This window comes from Fukomys damarensis, unplaced genomic scaffold, assembly GCF_012274545.1.
Source record: "Fukomys damarensis isolate Sample0158 unplaced genomic scaffold, DMR_v1.0_HiC HiC_scaffold_2, whole genome shotgun sequence".
Taxonomy (NCBI): Eukaryota; Metazoa; Chordata; class Mammalia; order Rodentia; family Bathyergidae; genus Fukomys; species Fukomys damarensis.
Window position 1 is genome coordinate 54,737,151 of NW_022900914.1, and position 26,636 is coordinate 54,763,786.

At 35.9% G+C, this 26,636-nt stretch overlaps 1 protein-coding gene across 3 annotated transcripts in view; it reads left to right on the plus strand.

Annotated features, from left to right (window-relative positions):
• The window catches only part of Ctnna2 (catenin alpha 2), a 1,075,894-nt gene that overhangs the window by 326,651 nt on the left and 722,607 nt on the right, over positions 1 to 26,636 (plus strand). The window lies entirely within an intron of this gene.

A 26,636-nucleotide genomic window follows, 5' to 3' on the forward strand; every position in this document is an offset into this window, starting at 1 on the left:
GGGCTAGGTTTAATCTGTTTATAAAAATCCTTTGTGAGAACTCAAAGGGGTTGAATGAGAATTACGAAGGAATTACATGTGAGCTACCTTATGACTTTGATGTCCTAAGGACCTCCTAGTTAGACAATTAAACTGTAGCTGAATAATAGCAGCGCTTTTATTGGTTATTAGGTTCCTACATGAGAGTTTGGGAGGGACACTGGTGTTCATAGTATGCATGACATTTTTCTACATCAAAATAGAGTAGATGTTATGTTTTATAACTTCCAAGAGATACTCATGCATATTACAATGAACCCTTGACTTAATTGGTTCCCTAGGGCTGGTTGTAACTCAAGTTGGTTGTAAGTAAATACTGTTGAGATCTGGATGTTTACATGGGTACATATTATAGATAACATGAGGCAGACAAATCTTCCATTAACCTCATTAATCCAAATTATTCATGTGTCAGGCCAGTTGTATTGAGGATCCATTGTAATTGAGGATACAAAATAATTCACTGTTCTGAGACTTAGAAATCCACAGGGATTTCTAAGATGTTTTCAGTCCTAGAAAAGCCAACCAGATTCACATGAAGTTTAGAATCTTCTCTATCTGAGAACAAGTACATGTTCAGGCTTTCAAGTGGTATACTTGAAAACGTGGAGAATGTTTTCATCTGTTAATTGAAATGAACAATTCTGTGCTTGCAGCACATAAACTAAAATTGGAATGAATGATCCAGAGATTTTCAAATTCTACATTTTCACAAAACAGTTTTCTATTTGGCAGTGTAGTTAGGCTGAAAAATATCACTGACCCAATATATGTTTTCCAGAGTATTTTCTTGTTTGCTTGTTTGTTTGTTTTAACAAGGCTTGTCACAAATTTGATGACATGGATAGAGATTTGAAGGAGTGGAGAACTCTTGGGGAGGAAAATCTAGTGTACTTGATCTGCCACCAGTCCCCAGTGTGGCAGCCTTGTGTCTGGGGATCATGCTGCTTTCACTTCCAGATTTTCTCAAGTCTGTAATTGGGAGTCACTTGAAATATGAAACAGGAAGATAATTCTAAAGTGACACTGAGCTAAGGCAGACTTAATGAATATTCTGCTTCTGAAACATATGTATGTCTTGCAGCAAAAAGAAACATATCTGCAGTGAAAATGCCAAGCACTCAGACAGAGAGAGAGAGAGAGAGAGAGAGAGAGAGAGAGTGAGTGAAAGGGGTGGGGATCTCAAAATCATCTGCAGTAAAAATGCCAAGCAATCCAGGGGGCAGGACAGAGAGGAAGAGGGAGAGGATCTCAAAATGTTCATGATTTTTCTTTGAGTTGAGGGGACTATGAGTGTTTTTCTCTTTATTATTGTCTCAACTTTCACTAATATTAATTTTTAAAATATATTATTTGAAAAAATAAAACTTTACAGATATTGCAAATGTAAAATTAGTATGAAGAAGATCCATATAACCTTGAGGTAAATTCACCTATTGTTAATATTTTATCCCAGTTCCTGTATCATTCATATATATATATATATATATATATATATATATATACACACACACACATATATGCATTTTTTAAACAACAGTCTCAAATACAATATTTTAAATCAATTTTATGCTACATATACACATAAATATTTATATAAACAGCAGGATAATTTTTCCTTGATCCTTTACTTTAAGCTTTATAGATTTACCAAAGGCTTGACACTAAAGCTCCTGTAAATTTGCTGGTTTTGCCTAGTTCAGAGAATTATTAACTTAATAGAAGGTGCTATACAGAACAAAATCTCTTTAAATTGTTACTTTAGACAGCAATGGCTATGAAAAATTATCTTTGCAGGGACGGGGATTTAGCTCAGTGGTTCGATGGCCTGCCTCACAAGCGCAAGGACCCGAGTTTGATCACCGGTACAAAAAAAAAAATGTCTTTGCAACTAGAAATTTTAATATAATAACTATTAAACTACATTGTATTAATCTATGCCCATGTAGGCTCAATTTAAGTATTGAAACCCTATAAAAAAAGTTTGTTTTTTTTTACTGAACTCTAATACAATAATGGATAATTTTTAAAAAGTATTTTGTAAACCTGTATTTAAGAAACATTATTTAAAATAGAGAGGATTGTGATTCCACTTAGATGAATGTAAATGGAGAAATCCATGACATTTTATAGATAGAACCTCTTATTTGTTAATTTCTCATTTTTCATTTTTTAAATTAATTTTATTGGTACACTTTGAGTACACAATATAGTGATATTCATCATTGGAAATTTGTACCTTTACATAATTTCTCTTGATTCTTATTTTTTTCCCATTCCCTTGCCCTCCCTTCAATCCCTCCACTCCTCCCTATTTACAAAGATTTTGTTCTCATGTTTTCGTTTTCTCATATTAATTCCATTCCCTTCTTTCCTTTCCCCTACCCCTTCCACTTCTTCTTCCCCTTTGCCCCTTTTCTTTCTATTTCACATTTTCTCTTATATCTTTTAGTCCTTATTTACAGTTTCAGTTTCTCACACCAGATAAGCTATTTTGAATTCCACGTGTGTCCTACTTACTTCACTTAAGAATATTGCCTCAAGATGTATCCATTTAGCTATAATTGTCTCTAATTTTCATTCTTTATGGCTGAGTAGTACTCCATTTTATTTAAAAACACACTTTTTTGTATCCAGTCTCCAGTTAATTTGCAATTGGGCTGTTTCCAAGTTTTATCTATTACAAACTGTGTCACTCTGAATGTGTGCACATATGCCACTGTGGTATTATTCTTTTAATTATTTGAGGAAGATAACCATCAGGGTCAAATGGGACATCCAATTCTATTTGTTTCTTTCTCATTGAGTTTATTGGTACATTTTGGGTATACAGTACAATTACATTCATCATTGGGATCTTGTACCTTTACGTGACAGGTGGTCTTGGTTCTCATTTTTTCCCCATACTCCTGCCCTCCCTTCACCCCCTCCTTCCTTCCCTATTTACAAAAACTTTATTTCCATTTTCACATATTTTTTCTTTTCCCTTATATCCTTTCCCCTACTCTTCCCTCTTCCCCTACACCTTTAGCCCTTTTCTTCCTATTACACATTGTCAGTTATACCATTGGGATCTTATTTATACTTATAGTTTTTCACACCAGAGAAACTACTTGGTATTTACTTGTGTGACTTGTTTATTTCACTTAAGAGTATAAGCTCAATATGCATCCACTCTCCTATGAATGACTCTAATTTTCTCATTCTTTATGGATGAGTAGTATTAAATTTTATAGAAAAACCACTTCTTCTTTATCCAGTGTCCAACTGATGGGCAAATGGGCTGTTTCCAAGTTTTAACTATTACAAACTGTGCCGCTATCAACATGGGTGCACATATATCACTGTGGTGTGATTCTTTTAATTCTTTTGCAAAGATACCCAGCAGAGGGATGGCTGGGTCAAATGGAACCTCTAGTCCCAGCTCTTTGAGGTATCTCCATATTGATTTCCATAGTGGTTTCAGCAGTCTGCACTCCCACCAGCAATGGAGAAGAGTTTATTTCTCCCCACAACCTGACCAACATTTGTTATTGGTTGATTTTTTGATAGTAGCCGTTGTTTGTGGGGTGAAGTGGAATCTCAGTGTTGTTTTCATCTTCATCTTTCGAATGACCAGTGATGTGGAACATTTTTTCATATATTTACTTGATGCTTTTACTTCTTTGTCTGAGAAATGTTGGCTCATTTCAGATGCCCATTTTTGAACTGGGTCTTCATATTTGGGGGCATGGTTTTTTGAGTTCTTTACATATTCTAGATAATAATCCTTTGAGGAGTAGCTGGTAAAAATATTTTTCCCACATTGTAGATTGTCTCTTAGTTCTGCTGATGGTTTCTTTTGCAGTGCAGAAGCTTTTAATAAGATGAGCTCCCCGCTGCTGATTATTTGTGCTAATTCCTGTGCTACTGAGAATTTGTTCATAAAGTCTTTTCCTATGCCAACATCTTCAAAAGTTCTGCTTAACTTATCTTCCAGCAAATTTAGTGTCTCTTTTTAAATATTTAGATCATTAATCCACTTGGATTTTAGTTTAGTGCTTGGTGAAAGATAGGGTCTAATTTTAATCTGTGACAGGTTGAAATCCAGTTTTTCCAACACCATTTTTTTAAAGAGGCCATCTTTCCTCCAGTGAAGATGGTCAGCTCCTTTGCCCAAAGATGAAGTAGCTGAGTACATCTGGAGTTGTTTCTGTATCTTCCAATCTATTCCACTGATCCTCAGTTCTGTTTCTTTGCCTGTACCATGCTGTTTTTATCACAGTGGCTTTGTAGTGTAGTTTCAAGTTGGGGATTTGATACCCGCTGCCATGACTCTGTTGCCTAGCATGGCTTTTGCTGTTCTAGGTCTCTTCTGGTTCCAAATGAATTTTTGGATAATTTTTCCTAGTTCTGTGAAATATAGTGTTGAAATTTCAATTGGCATTGCATTGAATATGTATAGCAGTTTTGATAGTATGGCCATTTTCTCTATGTTGATTCTTCCTATACAGGAGCAGGGGATATCATTCCATTTTCTTATATCCTCTTTGATCTGTTTTTTCAGAGTTCTGTAGTTTTCAGTGTAGAGTTCTTTTGCTTCTTTTGTTAGGTTGATTCCTAGATACTTCATTTTTTTGGATGCTATTGTGAAATGAATTGTTTCCCTAATTTCTCTCTCAGGGAGTCTGTTATTTATGTACAAGAAGGCTATTGGTTTTTGAGTGTTAACCTTGTATCCAGCTACTATGCTGAAAGTGTCAGTTAAATCTAGAAGTCTTTTGGTGGAGTTTTTTGTGTCTTCATTGTAGAGTATCATATCGTCAGCAAATAATGACAGTTTAACTTCTTCCTTTCCTATCTTTATTGCTTTAATTTCTTTCTCTTGTCTAATTGCTATGGCTAATGTTTCCAGAACTATATTGAAGAGGAGTGGTGATAGTGGAAATCTTTGTCTTGTTCCTGATTTTTACATGAAGGCTTTCAGTTTTGGGCCATTTAGTATGATGTAGACTGTTGGTTTTTCATAGATAGCCTTTATTAAATTGTAATATAGACCATCTATTCCAATTATTTTCAGGCTTTTTATCATGAATGAGTGTTGAATTATGTCAAATGCTTTTTCTGCATCTATAGAGATGATCATATGGTTTTTGTTTGACTCTGTTAATATAGTGTATTACATTTATGGATTTACTTATGTTGAACCATCCTTCCATCCCTGGAATAAATCTGACTTGGTCAGGATGTATGACCTTCTTGACACTCTGTATTCTGTTTGCCAGTATTTTATGAGGGATTTTTGCATCTATGTTCATTAAGAGATTGGCTTGTAATTCTCTTTTTTAGTTGGGTATTTGCCTGGTTTGGGAATCAAAGTAGCACTTGCTTCCAGAAATGAATTTGAAAATAATGCTTCCCTTTCAATTTCACTAAAAAGTTTAAAGAGTGGTGGCAGTAGTTCTTCTTTAAATATCTTGTAAAATTTAGTGATGAATCCATCAGGACCTGGGACTTTTTTCATTGGTAAACTTTTAATTACGTTTTCAATTTCACTGATTGTTATTAGGGTGTTTAGATTTTTTTTTGTCTTCTTCATTCAACTTTGGTAATTCATAAGTATCTAGAAATTTGACCATTTCTTCTGTGTTTTCCATTTTATTAGAGTACAGGTTCTCAAAGAGGTATTGACAATCCTCCGGATTTCTGCTGGATCTGTTGTGACTACGCCTTTTTTTGTTCCTAATTGAATGTATCCGAGCCTTTTCTTTCCTTTGTTTGACAAGATTAGCTAAGGCTTTGTCGTTTCTATTTATTTTTCCAAAAAACCAACTCTTTGATTCATTAATTTTTTGTATCATTTTCTTAGTTTCCATTGCATTGATATCTTCTCTAATTTTTATAATTTCCTCTCTTGTTTGAGCTTTGGGTTTTTCATCCTCTTGATTTTCTAGTAGTCTAAGGTTCATCATTAGGTTGTTTATTTGAGCTCACTCTGTTTTCCTAGTGTGGGCATTCACTGCTATAAATTTTCCACATAGAACTGCTTTCACTGTGTCCCATACATTCCTGTATGTTGTACTGGCATTATCATTTATTTGTAAAACCTGTCTAATTTCTTCTTTAATTTCCTCTGTGACCTATTGATTGTTCAGGAGAGTGTTGTTCAATTTCCTTTTTTTTTTTTTTTTATTGTGATGTTCCTACGGTTTCTTATACTATTGATGTCCAGCTTGATTGCATTATGATCTGATAATATACAGGGGATAACTTTGATTCCTTTGCATTTATTCAAACCTGTTCTTTGAGCTAGTATGTGGTCTATCTTGGAGAATGGCCCATGTGAAGATGAAAAGAAAGTATATTCTGATTTTGTGGGGTGGAACACACTATAGACGTCTATTATGTCCATGTGTTCAAAAGCTTGGTTCAGTTCTAGTTTTTGTTGTTGATTTTTTGCCTAGATGATCTGTCTGTGATAGTGTTGTATTTAGATCCCCCATTTCAATTGTATTAGTGCTTATTTGGATTTTCATGTTACTTAATATTTGTTTTATATAGTATGGGGCAATAATATTTATGTTTGTCATCTCTTCTTCTTCTTGACTTTTTCTCTTCACAAGGACGTAGTGGCCTTCTTTGTCTCTCTTAATCAGTTTTGGCTTGAGATTTACTTTAAGAATAAGATAGGTACACCTGCTTTTTTCTGGGCTCCTGTCAGATGGAGAACTCTTTTCTATCCTTTCACTTTCAGTCTGTCAGCTTCTTTTTGCACTAGGTGTGTTTCTTGTGTGCAACATTTTCTTGAATTTTGCTTCTTAATCCATTCTGCCAGTCTATTTCTCTTGATTGGTGAATTGAGGTCATTGACATTGATGGTTACAACTGATATGTACTGACTTATTATTGTCCTTTTGTTGACTTTTTAAAAATTTCCCCCCTCTCTCTTTAGTTTCTTACCTTGCCTATTTGATTCGCTCTGTTGGGCCTCATGATGTTGTAACCTTTATTGTCTTTTCCTAGGATATTGTTCAAAATGGCTGGTAATGCTGGTTTAGTCTTCATGAAGTTTCTAAGGTGTTCTTTGTCATGGAAGTATCTTATTTCCCCATCCATTTTGAAAAAGAGTTTTGAAGGATACATCATTCTAGGTTAGAGGTTGTTTTCTCTTAGGACTTGAAATATCTCACTCCAGGCTCTGCTTGACCTGAGGGTTTGTGTTGAAAAGTCTGCTGTGATTCTAATGGGCTTTCCCTTGCATGTTATTTGTTTCTTTTCTCTTACCGTTTATAGGGTTTTGTAGTTCTGTTGGGTTTCTGCGATCTTGATTATTATATATGTATGTGTAGATTTATTTTTTTATCATGGTATTTGGAGTCCTCTATGCCTCACTTATCTGTATGTCAAATTTGTCCCCTCTGTTTGGGAAGTTTTCTGTCATTAATTCTGTGAACAGCTTTTATAAGTCATTTGTATTTTCTTGTGCTACTTCATGGATTCCTATCCATCTTATGTTATTTTTCTTTGCATCATCTAAGAGTTATTGGATCGAATTCTCATGATCCCTTACTGATTTTATGAGACCTCTCTTTTTATGGTCACTGACTGCCATCCTATCTTCTATATCTGAAATTCTATCTTCATATTCATTTATCCTGCTGCAATGACTTTCAATGGAGTTTTTTAATCTCCTAGATATCTGTCTGAATCTATTTCATGGATTCCATTTCTTTCCTATGTTGGGCATTCATAGTTTCCATTTCTTTCTTATGCTGGTCTTCCTGGCTTCTATCATGGCTCATCTATTTTTTTTTCACAGTTTTTTTGTCATCTATTTTTTTGTCAGTTTCTGTTCTAGAGTCTCTAATCATGTCTTTCATTGTGCTCACCATCTCTGTAGTTATCTGAGAAATTATTTCTGTTTTGAATTTTTTCTAGAGCTTTTTTGATCTGTTTTGTTACTTCCTGTGCTATGAATTCAGGGTGTCCTAGTGGTTCACTGTCAGACTTTTCAAAGTCATTTGCCCTAGAGTTTGCCATTGGTGAAGTCTGTGTTTGTGTTTTGCTTAAGTGTTTTTTTCATTTTTATTTTAGTTGTTAGGTTGTCCTTGGTTTAATTCCTGGGTCATTACTTAGATCTTCCTGATATAGTTGCACTTTAGATTTTTAGTCTCTAATGACTCATAGACATTCTCATTTCATAATATCAGAAAAGACAGCTTATTAAATCAATCACAACCCTTTAGCCCATTTGATACAATCAGCAACACAATAGGATCAAGCACAACTTACAAACTGACCATTTGTAGTAGTTATTAATCTATCACCTTTAAACCATGTGAGTTAAATCAAAATCAAGGAGCAGCCCAACATATGTTTATAGTGAATAAACTCTTCAATATAACATCTTTACACTTTAGGATGAGGGCTTAGACAGAGTTAGGATGAGAGGAGTAGATAGGTAAAAGAATTGGAGAAGGTTTCAAGTGAAGCCAGAGGACACAGGATGACCACACAAACTTTAGGAAACTGTTGAAGACAAGAGGGAAAGACAAGAGCGCAAAAATATAACACCTTAACAGCAATAGGGGCTTACTTTCCTTTGAAACTGTTGACCCTTGAGTGAAAGAAAATGAGTGAAGAAAATAAAATAATGAAAGAAGAAAAAACTGTGAAAGAATAAATCCAAGTTAGGGCAGGTAAAGAACAGGAAGGGAGATGAAGTATAATATGGGGGAGCAAGAAACTGAGTTGGAAAGAGAAGACAGAAAAAAGAAAGAATTTGCAAAGTGGAATGAGGAAAAGAAAGATGAAAAAGAATTTGAAGGGCCTCTTTCAGGTTATATCTCTGCTGTCATAATAGACAATGTGCATAGCCATATGCAGAACTAAGTTCTTTAGTCTCAGCTAGCCAATGGCTGACCCCTGAGATTCAGGCTGAATTCAGGCTGGAATTCCCAAATTGAGCTCCCTGACCTCTTCCACAGTTGAACTGTGCAAGGTTCTACTACAAGTTCCCTCTGCCCTTTCTCTGAAGATATTCAAAGTTCTGATGGAAGGTGTTGCTCTCTCCAATTTACCAACTATGGAGATCTGATGTGCCTTTTTTGCAGTTGTTTGCTTCTGTTTTATCTTTTGGAGCTCACAAAAATGACCTTCATGACCACCTGTGCCTCTGCAGAGTGGATCTGAGAACTGGCATAATCAGGAGGCCTGAGAGTGGTGGAGTGTACTGCAGAGGCACCTGCAGTGCAAACCAGTCCTCACCGGTAGGCTTGTGGCAGGCTGGAGTGAGAACGGGATCTCTGCATGGCTGTCCCAGACCTCTACCTTCCACCTTGCTGCTGGATGCAGGCCAGGGCCCAATCGTAGCTCTTTGAGGATCCTCCATACTGATTTCCACAGTGCTTACACCAGTCCACACTCCCACCAGCAGTGGAGTAGGATTATTGTTTCCCAACAGCCTTTACTGTATTTGTTATTGGTTGATTTCATGATAGCAGCCATTCTTTCTGGGGTGAGATGGAATTTCAGAGTTGTTTTCATTTGCATCTCTCTAATAAACAGTAATCTTGAACATTTTTATGGTTAATTTGCTATTTCTACTTCTTTTTCTGAGAAATGTCTGTTCATTTCAGATGCCCATTTTTGGAATGGGTCTTTGAATTTGGGAGGTCTGGTTTTTTGAAGTTCTTTGTATGCTCTAGATAGTAGACCTTTGTCTGAGGAAGAGCTAGTGAAAATGTTTTCCCATATTGTGGGTTGTCTCTTCACACTGTTGATGGTTTCTCTTGCTATAATTAAGTGTTTTTTTTCTCTCATTGAGTTTATTTGTACTTTTTAGGTATATAGTACAGTTACATTCATCATTGAGATCTTGTACCCTTATATGACAGGTCTTTGTTCTCATTTTCTCCCCATACCTTTGCCCTCCCTTCAGATATCCCACTTGATTGTTTGCTCTAGTTCATGTGCAAGTGAGGTTTTGTTCATAAAATCTTTTCCTACACCAATGTCTTCAAGAGGTCTTCCTAACTTCTCTTCCAGACAGTTTAAAACAGGTTCTGTTTTAATGTTTAGATTTTTAGTCCACTTTGATTTTAATTTAGTGCATGGTGAGAGATATAGGTCTAGTTTTAATCTTCATCAAGTTGAAACCCAGTTTTTCCAGCAACATTTATTAAGGAGGCTGTCTTTCCTCCAGTGGGGGTGTTTGGCTCCTCCTATTATTTCTACCCAGGGAATGGAAAGACAGGCAGAAAGAGAGCAGAAAAAGCAGAGATCTGCATAATCCATATATTTTTAAAACTTCTTTACTACTGAAATGCTGACTTTTAAACATTTTTTTTCTTATACATTTTTATAACTTTAAAGTTGAGAAGAGTAATTAAGGCCATGCACTGTCACACCCATAAGATCAGCAGTCCCTTCTCCACCTAGCAGGTGTACCTCCTCCTCCCTTTGCAGGACATCAAGTGGAAATAAATAAGGATATTTTTCTTCTAATTGTTAATTGTTAAAAACTCTAATTTGTAAAAACAAAGAGTGAGTTTTTTTCTACACTAAAGTTTGAAAAGTAAATTATCAAAGCACTTTACCTTTCACCATTACCTCATTTCATTCTGGTCACAGATAGCTGTCTTCTTTCCTATATATGGTCTGGGAAATTCTTTTGAGAAAATTCCAATGTAGTTTTCTCTCTTAGCCAATATTCCCATATAGTGGGTAATTAATAAACATTTTAGAAAGTTAATTCTGCCAAGTTTTCATGTCTTATTCATCATAGTAGCCCGGGAAGGGGTCTGATTTCCACCTTTCCATGATCCTTCTGGCTATTTTGTCATACTGTCACTGAAATTACCTGTTCCTCTGTCTCTCTTCTATTCTTACTTAGGTGAAAGTAAACTTTGCATTGTCTCCATTCACTCTAAGTAGGCTGACTTGATTTGTACTGATCTGGAAAAAAGAGATCATTGGTTCTTTTGAGGGGTTTCAAGTGTTATTGTGTCAGTTTCCTCTCAGACTTTGCTCATGGTTGAGCAAGATGTTAAATTTCATTCTCTGATAGGTAAACATGGAGCTAATATGGACTTATAGGTTGTGGTGAGAGTTTAAAAAATGTAAAAAAAAAAACTACATAAAGTAAATAGCACATAAATGTTAGCCATGGTACAGTGAGAAATGGATATTTTCTATTACTTTATTGTAATCCCCCGGATTTATTATTTCGTTGTGGCAAATAATTTAAATATGTCCCTTGGGTTAAAAGGTACTAAGTACCAAGATTTGTTATTTTAACCAAATTTGTAATATAAATTTAGTTAATAATTACATAGTCCTCAAAATGGACTCTACATATTTTCAATTTTTACTATCAAATGTTAGTAAAATGCTGTGGACAGACTGTCATACACTTGAGAAAGTAAAAACTATGTTTATTACTAGTGAATGATATACTAGGTAAAAAGGTATAAATATCATGTACCTGTCAGTCTTTTATAAAACCTTCAAACAAATTGTTCTCCAAACCATCACAAATGAGTTTAGTATTGTTTCTTCTGTTAATATCAGTGATCTTAAGTCTACAGTATTCTTATGTCTATTTTCATATTAAGTTGCTTTTTTCATATCAAGTTTGCTTTTTATTTATGGTGATACATTTATAATTGTATAAATACTAGTTGTATATAAATTGATTTATATGAGAATAATTGCTGCATATTATGAAATTGTCACTGCTTAGTGTTCAGTATTTATATCCCTTGTAAAGAATGAATAAAATCACAATTGAGAGGGGTGTCTGTGCGTAGGGATGGGCTGCAGGAAAAGTACAGAGACCCCTTGAGATTCTGGAGCAATTTTATATTTCTATGCCCTTTTGATTGAGTCTTGCATAACCTTGTAAATTATAGTACAAAAAGGCTAATGTTTTAATCAACTAACTACTTGCTGCCAAACAGGAGTGAAACATTCTAGGAAGTAAACAGTTACTTCAAAAGCAAACATGTACTAATACAAATACATTTAAAATAAATAAACAGAATTAAAATTTTAAAAAGCGCTCACACTATTATGTGTTTGGTCTCATACAGCTTTGATCTGCTGCAAGGTCTTTCTGGCCCCATGCAGGCTGCCACGTGCAGAGCATAGATTAGTGGTGGGGCAGTTGGGTGCATAGTTCTTATGATGATTGGAGTGTTGAAGAAGATGGAAGATAAAGAAATATAAGATAAGGAGGGGAAAGGAAAGAAATAAATAGAAAAAGAAAAAATGGAAACAAAGTCTTTGTAAATAAGCGGGGATGGAGGGATTGAAGGGACGACAGGAGAATGGGGAATAAAAAAGAAATACAAGATAGAGCAACAAGGAATTCTCAAGGGCATGAAGAACATCCCAATACAGACAGTGAGGAGCGTAGGAAGACAGAACATAGAAACACAGTAGGAATCTATACCACAGACTTAAGTAAATAGCATCTAGTTAGGCAAGAAAGCTAAGAGAATTAAAGTTTCTTAGATGACAGATTGCTCAGAAATAGTAGGACTTCTGTCTTTCTACAATCCCATGAACCATTATTTTCCAAACGGAATCCCCCCGTTTTGGTATCTGGGGTCGAACTCAGGACCTTGCATTTTCAAGGTAGGTGTGGTGCCAATAAGCTAAATCCCCGGCCCCACCAAATGGAATTTTTGTAAAGAGCAAAAAGAAGCAGCAGACGCCCATGTTGATAATCTATTTTAATTTATATCCATTTGAAATGTATCCCATTTAAAAACATAGTCTGTGGTAGATTTTTCACTTCTGGTGCCTAACTGCCTCATGCATAACAGATTCTCAATAGTCACTGATGGAACAAATGAATAAGTGACAGTATCTCCTAGATAGCAAATGAGACAAAATGAGTCGATCACTTGAGTTAGAGGGTTTATTGCCAAAATGTTTATATTTAGCAGAAAAACGTATTGATAATGTCAAATTACTGGCAACAAGAACAATTACAGCTGTATGTGGTGGTACACACCTATAACCCCAGAACTCAGGAGACTGAGGCAGGAAAATCACGAATTTGAGATCATCCTGTACTATAGAGACAGTCGAAAACCAGTCTGAACTGTGTAGCATGATCCTATGTCTCAAAAAAGAAGGAGAGGGAAGAGAAGAATACTATAGAGACAGTCTAAAACCAGTCTGAACTGTGTAGCATGATCCTATGTCTCAAAAAAGAAGGAGAGGGAAGAGAAGAAGGGAGGAGAAGAGGGGAGGGACAGAGAGAGATTACAGTAATGAAATCTATATTTTTCCTTGCCTTGTATTTTAGCCCATACTTATAAATCAATTCACCTTTTGTATTAGAGTTTAGAGAAATTAGGAAAAAAGTTAAGAAGTCATGTGCCTTACAGAGTCACTTCTTGTGCAGGCTTCTGTTCCCAGATAATTTATTAAGGTCAAACACCTCTTTCCTCGGCTACTTCTTTATTGAGGACACACTCCCTCTGACTTTCAAAAACAACTCTCTCTTTTTCTGCTGCCTGTTTGACTTCTTGTGCTCCACTTTCCTGCCACCTGTGAATGGGGTTTCCCTAGAATTCTGTCCTTTATCTCACTTGATTTCCAATGGAAGGGTTTCTTTTGTTAAGATCTCATGTTCTGCACATCTGGTTCTCTATTTCCAGTGTCTCCCCTGAACACCAGATCTGTGTCCAACTATGCATGTGGCATTTTAATTTGCATAACTTCTAAGTGTCTGTAGAGTTCTATTCATTACAATTTACTCTCCTTTTGTGAAGCATAGCCTTCATAAAATAGTCTTCATAAAATGTCATTTTCTGATGTAGCTAACCTAGAAACCTGATCATCTTTTGAACTCTATTCTCAGGTTAGCCTTGAAATACTATTAATTGCATTATTTTTACAACTCTTGACTGAATCCTCCCAACTCTTTTATTGCTACTGTTTGATTCTGGTCTGGATCATTGTGACAATTTCCTGGCTGGTTGCCCCAACATCATCCCTAGTGAATTCTACTTTCTGGATTCCATAATGTTGGCAAGGTCTATCCTTGCCAAAGTGCAAGTCAGCTATTACTTACTAGGAAAACTCTGTTTTCAGAATAAACTTTAAAGTGCTCAGCATGACATCAAATCATTTTGGTAGATCTGCATATTCATCACCTAAATCATTTTCATTTTACACACTTTTTATTCTTGTTCTGCCATAATGAAGTGTTTATCATTCATCAGATGTATAGTCACTGTTTAGTTCACATTTCCCCTCATGATGATTCCACTACCAGAAATATTCCTCTTTTTTGCCTAATTTTTATTCATCCTTGCTATCATAGCTTATATTTTGGAGCCTTCCTCAATTAAGTCGGCCAATTACTAAACCATTATCCTATCTATGTTACCATTAAATATATTGTTCTATTTCAAGTTTCTGTCTCTCTCAATATGAGCATGAGAATAGAGATTGTTTCATTCATGCTTTCATCAGTATGCTTATCATACAAATATAGAAGAAATGTTTACTGAATGAATGCTTAAATAAATTCATCAACTGTTTGATTCTAGTGGCTATCTGATTTGTCTATCCTGAATTCCTCTCTGCTCTCTGGATTGTTACTATTTACCATATCAAATTCTCCACAACAGTCATGTCATAGTTTCTTGAACATTTCTTAATTTCTACTGACCATCCATTATTTTTCTTGTTGAGTTAACCCTTTAGGCCTGTCTGTTGTCCAGTATTGCACAAAGAATCTATATAATTGAAATTATCATCAACAGATATTCATTAAAATCTAGAGATCCAAAGAGAACATGACATTCTCATTAAGCAAAAAGAGTATCCTTCAATCCCTGCTATGTTTCTTGATAAGCAATTACCATATTGCACATTATTCCTGTGAGACACGAGTCATTTCTTTCCCATCTTAATTTGCCTACTTAAAAATGAACAGCAAAAGATAGATGAGTTTATGTTCAAGGTGTATGCATTTCCCTTGTGTCCAATGAACTAATTTTCCTTTCTTATTTCTGGAATATTGATACAATTATTCTTTCACCAGACATGAAATTTGCGTGTATAACCAGTTTGTGGAAATCACCTAGTAATTTATTAGGTTGATAACAGCAATTAAGTCACAATTGCTTCTGAGAAATATAAATTGACTTTCATTTTAAATGGATAATTTAACATTCAAAACCACAATCATAGAGTGTAACTAATTTCTGGAGATGAGAGATTTGTTTCTTTTATCATTAAACTTTTCAAAAGTTCAACCATTGATAATCCAGTAAATAAACATATAGAAGAAATGTTTACTGAATGAATGCTTAAATGAATTCATCAACTGTTTGATTCTAGTGGCTATCTGATTTGTCTATCCTGAATTCCTCTCTGCTCTCTGGATTGTTACTATTTACCATATCAAATTCTCCACAACAGTCATGTCATAGTTTCTTGAACATTTCTTAATTTCTACTGACCATCCATTATTTTTCTTGTTGAGTTAACCCTTTAGGCCTGTCTGTTGTCCAGTATTGCACAAAGAATCTATATAATTGAAATTATCATCAACAGATATTCATTAAAATCTAGAGATCCAAAGAGAACATGACATTCTCATTAAGCAAAAAGAGTATCCTTCAATCCCTGCTGTTTCTTGATAAGCAATTACCATATTGCACATTATTCCTGTGAGACACGAGTCATTTCTTTCCCATCTTAATTTGCCTACTTAAAAATGAACAGCAAAAGATAGATGACTTTATGTTCAAGGAAAGAGGTTTATTACCTAACTGGGAATTATCTAGGAAGAACTGAGAGCAAGGTGAGAGAAGTACTGTTACAGGGAATAATACTGGAGATGAAATGTGAAATATTATATCACCCAAACTAATAACTGTATGATATGCCGAGTTCTTATTCTCTAGAAATCAGAGAAAGAGTCCTAGGAAAATGGAAGTTAAGAGTCAGAAGATTTTTATTGATAGGAAAGGTCCTGAGGTGCAGGAGGGGTCCCAAGTGGGTAGCCCAGGGACCCCATTTTCAAAGAAGTTTTGTAGGGTGAAACCCACATTGTACAATGTGGGCCACAGCCATGAACATCTAATAAGTTTTTAAAAGTATAGCCACTTAGGTAATGGTGGTCCAATCAGGAAACAAGTCACATAACAAGAGTGGATGGAAAGAGCAGAGGTTCTCCTAGGAAATGGAGGATCCAGGTGTCTCTAGTCACCCACAGGGTGGTTGATGTCTATCTAGAATTCATTAGCCCCAGTGCTTGTTCTTTGAGGAAGTATGCAGGCCTGGTCATCTTGTCTTTATCTTCAGGCCTAGGTTTCAGCTGATGTGTCTCTGGTGCAGCTGTGATGTATTTCACCTTTATCTTGCCACTCTTGAGGACCAGCCCTATCTGATTGCCTGTAATTTTTCTACCTAATTCATCTATCTACAGTAGTTGAAGGAGAACCTCAGTAAAACAAAGGAGAGGCATGAACTTTCCAAGTTAGGAAGTGGATGGTAAGATATAGTGAGAATGCACAGAGGTTAAAGACAATGAAGACTGAATAGGAAAGATGATCAACAATGTGGAGTGTTCAAGGGGAATGAAGAGGTAACACTATTTTTTCATCAAAAGAGTAAATTCCATTCCTCTTTATTAAACTCTCTGAAGACTTAATTTGATTAAATTTATTTTGGTGACTTGGTAATCAATCGATTCAATGCACTTTGGACACTTGTTAATCTGTAATACACAGCCAAGGATTATTAATTTTGTCCTGATTCACTGTGATTAGTGGTAAAATAATATCCTTGTCAGAGCTTGAGAATGTGCTTATGAAATTCAGCAACACACACAACAGATGAAAGAATTAGTAAAGATGAATCTTTCTTACTATCCAGTCATAAGAGCCCAGTGTTAAGCTCTCTCAGTTCATTACTTTTGGCAAACAACTGCATCTTCCTAAATATCAGTGTCTCCTCCAAAACAAAACTAATGGGGTTTAGGTGGAATTCTCTTTTTAAAAAATCTCAATACCTAAGGATAAAAATGTTCTCTTTAATTATGAAGTCATTATTTTTGTCATTTATTTTCGATTAAACTGAGCTGTTTAATTAAAATGCTATCATAAGTAGGTAAGTGGAATAATTTGTTTATATTTAAGTGTCTGACAGAGAACAAAGACTGAGTTGTCAATAAAATAATTTGCATCTGAAAATTAAGGCAAATTTAAACTAGTGATGAGAGTTGTCTGTAGTTTAATAAAAAAAAATAGATGATTAAAATTCAATTTAGAATTTTGCATTCCTATCGCTACTCCGAATTAGGTCAAAAGAAACTTTTAATGTAAAGATTGAAAAATTATCACTGAAGGAGCTTGGAATAAAATAAAAAAGATGATGATATTATTATATTAATTATTGATACACTACAGGGAGAATGTGTTTAAAACGCAACAAATAGCATGCTTTTGATTCAACACCTTGATTCATTTATTAAAATGGCCTTGATTTAGACTTTTATGTCAGACTTCAGTCTTAAATGGAAGTATTTAAGAATTTCAGACCCACAATTGTGATCATGCCTCATTGTCAATAGATGACTTTCATTCTCAAATTTTAGCACTCTAACTCTTTTTCTTTTCCCTTTGTGCAAAGATATTTTAATATAACTGGGCGAGGCCGCCTGTGTGGTTATTAGTGAAATATTTTAAACTGGATAACAGATGCTTGCTTTTATGAACTCCATAATGAGCAATGAATTAATCATTAGACATTGTTTAGTCTTGTTATGAGTTGTATCAATGCAGCAAAATAACACAAAAATTAAAGAAAATTCCTTAACAAATCTAGATCTCCTTAGGGCTCTCAGTGACCTTCTGTGACCTAGGTAATTTATAAAAGGCCAGGGCAGCATTAAGTCTAAATTGAAATGGAAGCCAGGGTTCCTGTAGCCATGCTGTGTCACTATCAAATTCCATCAGGGTTAAGGCACCATGTCTCTGGACTACGTGGCTTTGAATTTCCTTTCTTATGTAGCAAGAGAGGACACAGTTGAATTTTAAACTTGGGAGGAAGAAAGAAGATCACTGGTATCCCTAAAATATAAAACCCACCCAATTATATTCCAAATAAAGGGAAGGTATAAAATTAAAGTATTCAAAGTAAATAGAATGGTGGAGGCAATAAAAGTACCTCCAGTGAAGAAAATGAAATTGCATGTGTATTGTTGCATATTCCTGAGAAAAGTTTAAAACAATTAAGAGAAACAGTTACTCATTGAAATGCATTGTTATTTAGGTTTTCTGGTTTTCATTGTTTTGCTTTTTTACTGGAATGACATTCTTTTAGAAGAATGAATTTGAGTAATGTTTTTGAGATTTTTAAAAACATATTTTAAAAATTAAAGTAAATGATTGCATAAGGGCATATTGACATTTATTTTTTGGCTTGTTTGCTTCAAAATGATGGAAGCAGGTGGAGAGGTTTAGGAAGAATAGCACAATTTATTATTTTCCCAAGTTGCTACTTTGAACTATGAAAGTAGTGAAAATACAAGGCATATATATTTTATAGAGTTATTACAAACAAAATCAACAACAAAAATGCCACAGGAATTTCTCATACCATTGGCATTTGCTTTTTATACTTATAAAATATTAATTTTGGCTTGTTTGCTTCAAAATGATGGAAGCAGGTGGAGAGGTTTAGGAAGAATAGCACAATTTATTATTTTCCCAAGTTGCTACTTTGAACTATGAAAGTAGTGAAAATACAAGATATATATATTTTATAGAGTTATTACAAACAAAATCAACAACAAAAATGCCACAGGAATTTCTCATACCATTGGCATTTGCTTTTTATACTTATAAAATTAGATTTGAAGAAACAAATTATTAAATCAGCCCATATTTCATATTATCAAATTTCTTCCTTTGATTTTTTGACATTTTGAAAATTCTGTATACATTTGAGATGACTTAGTTATTCTCCAAATGGTCCAACTAATGTTGAAAGCCAGGAACTCTATTGACAATATATAAGATTTTAGTTTACACCTTTAATAACCATTTTCTTGGCTACTAAAGGAAAAAGAATAAACATCACCTTCCTCAGTTGTGCATCAAAGATCTTGTAAACTAAATCTGTGGTTAAAATACCACTTGAGCAATTCTGTGTGATTGTTTGAGTCTTTCTACTCACTTATTTGCAATTAAAAATGCTACTTTTATAAACATATTTTACCACCACATTTTACCAAATAACCCAAACTATCTTAATGACTATTTGAAAATCCATAGGTAAAAACCCAGCTTTAAAATGGTTAATTCCTAGCTAAAGGAAGACTAAATTATACTTTTGTTTTCCTTCCTGGTAGAAAAACTGACTTACAATGCCTGCTGAACAATTTGAAATAGACATACAAGCTTAAAAGTGGGATAATGTACCCTTGTGGAGCTTTCATTCCTACTGGCTGCTCGCTGTTTTCAATACCTTCATGAAGCAAGAAAACATCATGAACTCTGCTACTTTAGTTTCTTATATGCGGAAATGGCTGTCGCATTAATTCTGGCACTAGTGACTGGCATCACCCAGGCAGATCTACGTGAGAAAGAGTGTATGTGGTAGATCAAAGCATAGACTCGAGCCAGAGGGTGTGCATTCCAATTGCAGCTCTGTTTTTCCAATGAATGTGTACCTGGACAGCATTCATCTCCTTTAACTCATTTTTCTGCTGAATGTAATGGACACGTAGGTGTATTTTGTCTATTCTGTGATTGTTATTAGGTCTTCCTTCTATATATGAAAGCAATTAATTCTACGTATGAATCGTAGACACTTTACCTGCTCTACTTCATCCCAATTTTTCAGGGGTCAGCAAATGTTTTTTTTTAAAGGCTGATAGCAAATACAGTGGACCCTTGATGTACAAACTCAATTTATTCCCTAGTGCTGGCTGTAACTCAAGTTGGTCAGTTGCCTTCAAAGTCTCTCTCCTGTATAATTTTAGGCCATACTTTCTTCCAGGTAAATCTTAGTGTACTTAGAGAGACATTGGCACAGAATTTCTCAGCCCAACACAGGAAAATATGTTGTAATGTTCCTTCTAGAATTCTTTAAGGGTTAAATCTGTATGCGAGACCATCTGGAGGCACAGGTAGCTAGCATCTGGGTCTAACTCAAGACTTTGTTCATAAGTTAAAACTATAAACCAAGTTCTTTGTATATCAGGCTTGTATCACGTATGTTGTAACTTGAGGGTGTACTATATGCCAAGCTTTGTGGTCCAGTACCACAACTGTGATCTAACTAGTCAATTGTTTGTTGTACATAAATAGTCACAAATAAAAAAGCAGATAATGGCCCTGGGTCCTAATAAAACTATACACTAGGAGACTGACTCTTAGAAAGCAGCTTGTCTACAACTGGATCATTAATGTTGACTCTGTGGAAATCTATTTTATGTCTTTGAGTCCTTTTTCCTTATTTCTTAGCCTATATATTTTTCCAAATCTTGCTAGACTGACATTCTCAGTGATTCCCAAATTTAAACCCTTCCCTTTATGCTTGCAAACACAATTCTGATTTTTACTCCTCTTAGCTGTCTTATGGAAACTGAAGGCTGAGTAACTGCTCTCCTATCTCTACTTCTAGTCTTCTCAAATTATCTTAATCCAACTACCACAGGAAACTGTCTATAACCAAAGAATGTGGGGGACTTTTGAGGATTCTTCTTTGCCAAAAGGCACGTGTACAAGTGCAAATCTTCTTAACATCATGTGAGTGTCCACAAGGCCAGGTCATTGTTCTCTCATCTACCTTAGTCTCGTCTTATTTCTATTCTTTTAGGAACTTGGAGAAACAGACACCAAGGTAAATGGGATTAGATGTGTAAGGAAGAATTGCCCATAAAGGACAAAGTGGGAGAGAACTAAAAGATATAGACTGAGAGAGCTTTACTATCCTGCAGGCCTAACACCTTGAAAGGAGAGCGGGAAAGAAGAAGCTAGGAAGGAAGAGGCTCAGCCCAGTTTTGAGAATCAGGATGAGGTGGAGGGATGTCTACTTCCACAGCAGGGGCTGTCTGTCACAGGAGCTCTCCTTGGGTAGGTGTGGCATTGTGCAAAGGTGGCTTTGTCCACCTCAGGCCAAGTGTAGCTGCCATAAAAATCCTTCCAGGTGCTTCAGGTGAAGGGAGTCAGCTGATGTAGCTTTAAGTTTCTTCTCAAGGAGAGCCAATTGGAGCATTTCCATGGCCTTAGCATTTCAGTTTCAGTTACTCTCCTCTAATAGTTCCTCATATAGCATGACATCTCTCACCTCCAAGTGGATCCTTTCCTCGTCCACTCCTGGCTTTGCTTATCCCACTGCTTTCCTCCCTCCAGGTCTCAGCCAAGGAACATCCTCCTTGCAAGAGACTTCTTTAACCACCTCCCACCTCCCAACTGTGCAGATATCCTACCACTCAGTCCTTTTGTACTATCAGCAGCACATTTTTCAATTGTATATGCTTTTGTTTTTTGATTAGGCAACCTATTTAAAAATATGCTTGTTGATGTGCACTTAGACACGTAAAGTAAGAGGCACCCATTTGTTGAATGAATGATAAGCTTTTAGTCATTTGTGTGTGGGAGCAGTTGACATAAAAGAAGACAGGTGATACTTAAGCTTCTATATTTGGTTTTGGAGAATTTCATAGGCTTTTTAAAGAAAGAAATCTACTTATTTACTAGTCTTGTTTCATCTGAATGTGCATAATCTTATACAGTGGAAGGAACACTGGGCTTGAAGTCAACAGACCTGCATTCAAATCCTAGTGTTTTCGTTGCAAACTGAATGGCCACGGAACAGCACTTCTGCATCATTTCTGCTCAGTAAGATGGAGCTGATTATAACAAGGACACACAGAACTGTGGACCCATCCGACCATCAGACCACAAATGATACATTTAACTTCTTGCTGTGTGTGATGTCTCTCCACCTCCTCCTTTTGTATCAGAGTCCATATCGAGCTAACTCAATTATACTGAAAGTTTAGAACATGTAACTTTTTTTTGAAAAGAATGAAGGGTGGGAGAAATTTAAAGGCAGCACTTTACTAATTAGTGTTATGTATGATGAGTAACGATAAACACATTATTCTGGGAAGTAGTTTTAAACGACATGGTCTCCTGAATGATTTCAGGTTAAAAATTGTATACACGTCTGCATCAGAGAAAACAGGAGCTCAGTTATGTGGGACTACAGGGAGAGCTACAACAATGACTTAGTGGCAAAATTGGGTAATAGCTTCCTTTGCCAGGGGCAATTTATTATGGCTATCTCTTTGGGGCTGTGCATTTTAATTGCCATTCCATGAACTGTAATAATGAAAACATTAATTTAAAAATTAATCCCTTTATTAAAAACATGTACAAATCACAAAGCACAAAATACTGTACAAAGTACAGACTGAAAATAGACAAGAATTTAAAATAAATTTAAAATTTTAAGATACTTTACCTGCAGCCCACAATTTTAAAATAACAAGGCAAAATATATCTAAAAGATTAAAATGATAAAAAAATTAAATGAGCCTTAAAATGCAAAAAATATTGATTTTAAAAAGTAATTGTCTAGAAACATCATACAATCTTCTTATGAGACTGTACCTTTGCTTTAAAGGGAAAGACAGTAAGCCTTGGATTTGCTCTTTCATTGTTTGTTTTGGCCTTTTTTTTTTTCTTGCAATATTTCGTCAGGGACCAGGGAGTGGAGTTTTGATTGAGGAGGAGGCAGAAGACCAGAGATTGTTCTGGGGGAGGAGGAGAGAAAATGCTTTTTCCTGCCACTAGAGGGCAGTAGTATGGGAAAGTGACCTGCAGGGCCCAAATGAAGCGAGATGGTCCTATGCCGTTCTCGGTGACTGTATGATGATCTGAAAGACCTCTGAGGATGTTGGGAAAAACAGTTGGTCTAGATATTTCCTCTTTCGAAAAAAACACCCCCAATATAGCAACAAATAGATCTTCCTCACTGAACTTTAACTTCCATTCTGTGATTATTTCTTGCTCAGTAATCAGCTCTTAGGGTGATTTCCTCCCTTTAGGAACTGTAAGAAAGTCCTTTTCTTCTAGATTTTGGACCTCTACCTTTACTTAGCACTTTTTTATTCTCTTATTTACTAGCCTGAGATCTTTCCAGTTCTGTGAATATATTCACACATAGAAATACATATACCTACCTTCTACTCACACATACAATTTGTATCCAACCCTCCACAAGTTCACAGATGGACACACATACTCAGATATACAACCCACTGCGATCCCATACAAATACATGTGCACCTATAGACACACTCATGGACACATAGCCTCTTCTAGCCATGCATAGCAACTCTACCCATCCCTTCTTAGAAGCATAGATACATGTACAACCCATGCCGCACCCAGTACGCACAGGCTGGCCTGCATGCATAGAGGGCCCTGGGCACAGACCTTGACCTCAGTGTCTTTTTCTCCTCTGCAGGCTTCTCCCTGCTCTTCTTTTAAATCCATCACTGAAATTCTTCCCTGCTGCACCACAGATACAGATTAGAATGTTGTAAATTTATTGTTTCCTTCCTAGGGAGATTTTTTTTTAAAGCTTTTCCCTTGTGATCTATAAATAATAAATACTTCTATTAGAAATGTGATAGATAGTGTAACTTTTATGCAGTTTGTCAATTTCAGTGTTTCATGCCTTTACTTTCACGACAGCCCCTAGCAGTGGCAGGTAGGGAGCTCAGTCGGCTGACACTACAAAGTTTCCCTTGTCACACTGCATAGAGTACCTTGTGTCCTTATAGGTAATGCATGCCTTTTATAGTAGCGTCTCTATGCCCAAACAGGTTTGGGAAACACTGTCGCGAACTCTCTAAAGTCTTTCATATAATAACTTGCTCTGGGCCATGCAGTATTTCCAAATCACATTTGACCAGGAACCCCATTTTTTCTTTGAAACTTTGTATCTCTGTGCTCAGTGTTCCATAGAAAATAATCTCCAAATAGCGGTCCAATGAATGTAGCGCATTATCTTCTATTAGAGAGGAACTGTTTTGCAGTCGCCCTTATTGAAAAGTTCAAATTTACTTCATCATATCTGCATCAAATTGGTACTTTTTATATATTTATTTAAAAAGTATAATGAAAATCTATCCTAGAGCCACTGTATAATTCTTTTGAGTTGCCTGAGAACTTAAAACAGCACACACAACTTTCATTTTGGCTTTCTACAAAATAGGCCTTTAAAAATCAATAAATCTTTGTAGGCAAGATAGTCTAATTATATTTTAGCCAGGTATTTCCTTAATTGGGGTGTCATTTCTTAAAGCATGATTGAGAAAACATAAGCACATCAGCAGCGAAGCAGGAGGTGCGAAGACGGGCAGAGAGAGAGAGAGGCAGAGAGACAGGGACAGAGACAGACAGAAAAGGAGAATATGAATTTCAGTGCATCCCACAGGAAGAGACAGTGCAGATGTAGTGCAGCGCTGAGGATGGGGAAGGACGGGAATATCTGTGTTCCCTTCTCAGATTTCTTTCAGGACTTTCTCCTGTAATAATGGACCCCAGATAGCCATTCACCACACTGAGGCATTCGCATGTTTTTCATAATGTGCAAACACTTATGCCCAATATCATAGCACAAGGGACAAATTCCAAGTAGCACACTGTGGGCAAACAGCCTCTTTTTATTCCTTTTCCAAGATATGACAGAGTGCAAATGTGAGGATAGTCATTCTGCCAAATCCTGCCACTCAGTAGTTACCTCCTGTTCGCAAGGCTTCGTACATCTGCTTTCTAAAGTGAAGATGTGACCATTTAGTGATTTTCTAGTAAATCTACTCTTGTGTTGGAGTCCAGACTTGGTCTGTGTCTAGTTTGTACCTTTTCCTGTCAAAGTCACAACCTGCTTTTGCTTATTTTTCAAGATCTCTATAACATTGTACACTTATATCTGACTTTCTGATTTGGAGATTTGCATTTTAACAAAGCTCTGAATCAGAGAATTGAAGACATGGAAGTTCCCAGGCTAACTTTCAGAAAATACTCTATAGTTTCCTGTGGAAGGCTAGAGTAAGTCTTCCCATAGCACATAGCTGAACTTCCTTTGTAATAGCTAATCGATTATTTTATATTACTTTAGACTGAGAAGCCATAAAATATCTTTTTTTTTTTCCTGTTCACTCTTCAGCACTATGCACTGCAGTAGGTACACAGTAGCACGTTGGCAGGCTGTCAATGGTATAACTATGTGCTCTTATTCATTTTTCTTATTATACTGTATATGTCAGCATGGTAAATTGTGGTTTTTCTAATACCATTTAAAAATGTTTTATGAATACTTAAGGAATGATGAATGTCAAACAAAACAGTAATGGGATGGAAATTGCACATTATGCTCCCAGGGCTGAAAGCCCATTTGCCCTGTCGTCACCCCTCTGTTTCCTAGACCTCTGAACTTGCATTTCCACTGAGGAAGAGCACCCTGCTTCCTAAGGTAGGGCTTTCCATTTGGTTAACATTATTGGAATGATCTTCCTTTTGTGCAGCAGTAATGGGTTCCCTAAAGCAACTAGCCTTCAGGCATTTGTCTCTGTCACCCAGTTAACTATCACATCCCATCTTTTTTTTTCCTTCAGTATCAGGGTTCAAACTCAAGGCCTTGAGTCTCTGTCACAGTTAACTATCACATCCCATCTTTTTTTTTCCTTCAGTATCAGGGTTCAAACTCAAGGCCTTGTTCTTGCAAGGCAGTCATGGTGCCAGTGAGCTGAATCCCCAGCCCTATCAAACCCTATCTTACTCTTTATTCTCTTGGCTTGCTGTGAGTTCTTCAAGTATTGCTTCTATCTCTCTGATTAAGCTTTCAATCTTTATTTTGATTCTCATCCTTCAACATGCCCTTGGAAATTTGTACTAATGGCCTTCTTTGTTCTGGTCTTCTTACTCCATTCACTTTATTTCTGTGTCAATCTGTACTTTGTGTTCAAACATCCTTGGCAATTCCTGAATCCCTGTGAGGTTGGAAAATCTCAATTGTGCATGTATATTTCCAACCAGCTATCAACACCCCTCCCACAAGCTTCTAGGCCCCTTAGACTTAGTAGGAGCAAACTAGAGCTCACATTCTTAGTGAAATTCTCCTTTTTAGGAAAAACTCTATTTTCCCCATAAAATAGGCTCCCTTAAAGCATGTTAATCCCTCTATCACAATAGTCACACTTAACTGCCATGTCTCATATGCATGCACACATAGACATGCACATTAGGAATCCTTTTCTATCAAACTAGTTTTTACATAAATTACTTCCTAGTGGAAAATTGACCTGTATTAAATATGCCTATCGGATGTTATTTTTTGCCCTCACTTCTAAAGCCATCTACCATGTGACTACTTGTCATGAAAGGAATAAATGTTCTATGTACAAAAGTCACAGATAATGTATATTGTTGTTGATTAGATATCATCTTTTAGTTCTAAGATCACTCATAATCCGCCCAAGCGCTATACTGAAATATGCTTTCCTTGAAGGTTGAATATTTTAAAAATATGAAACCAGTGTCATAATCTCATTTGAAACT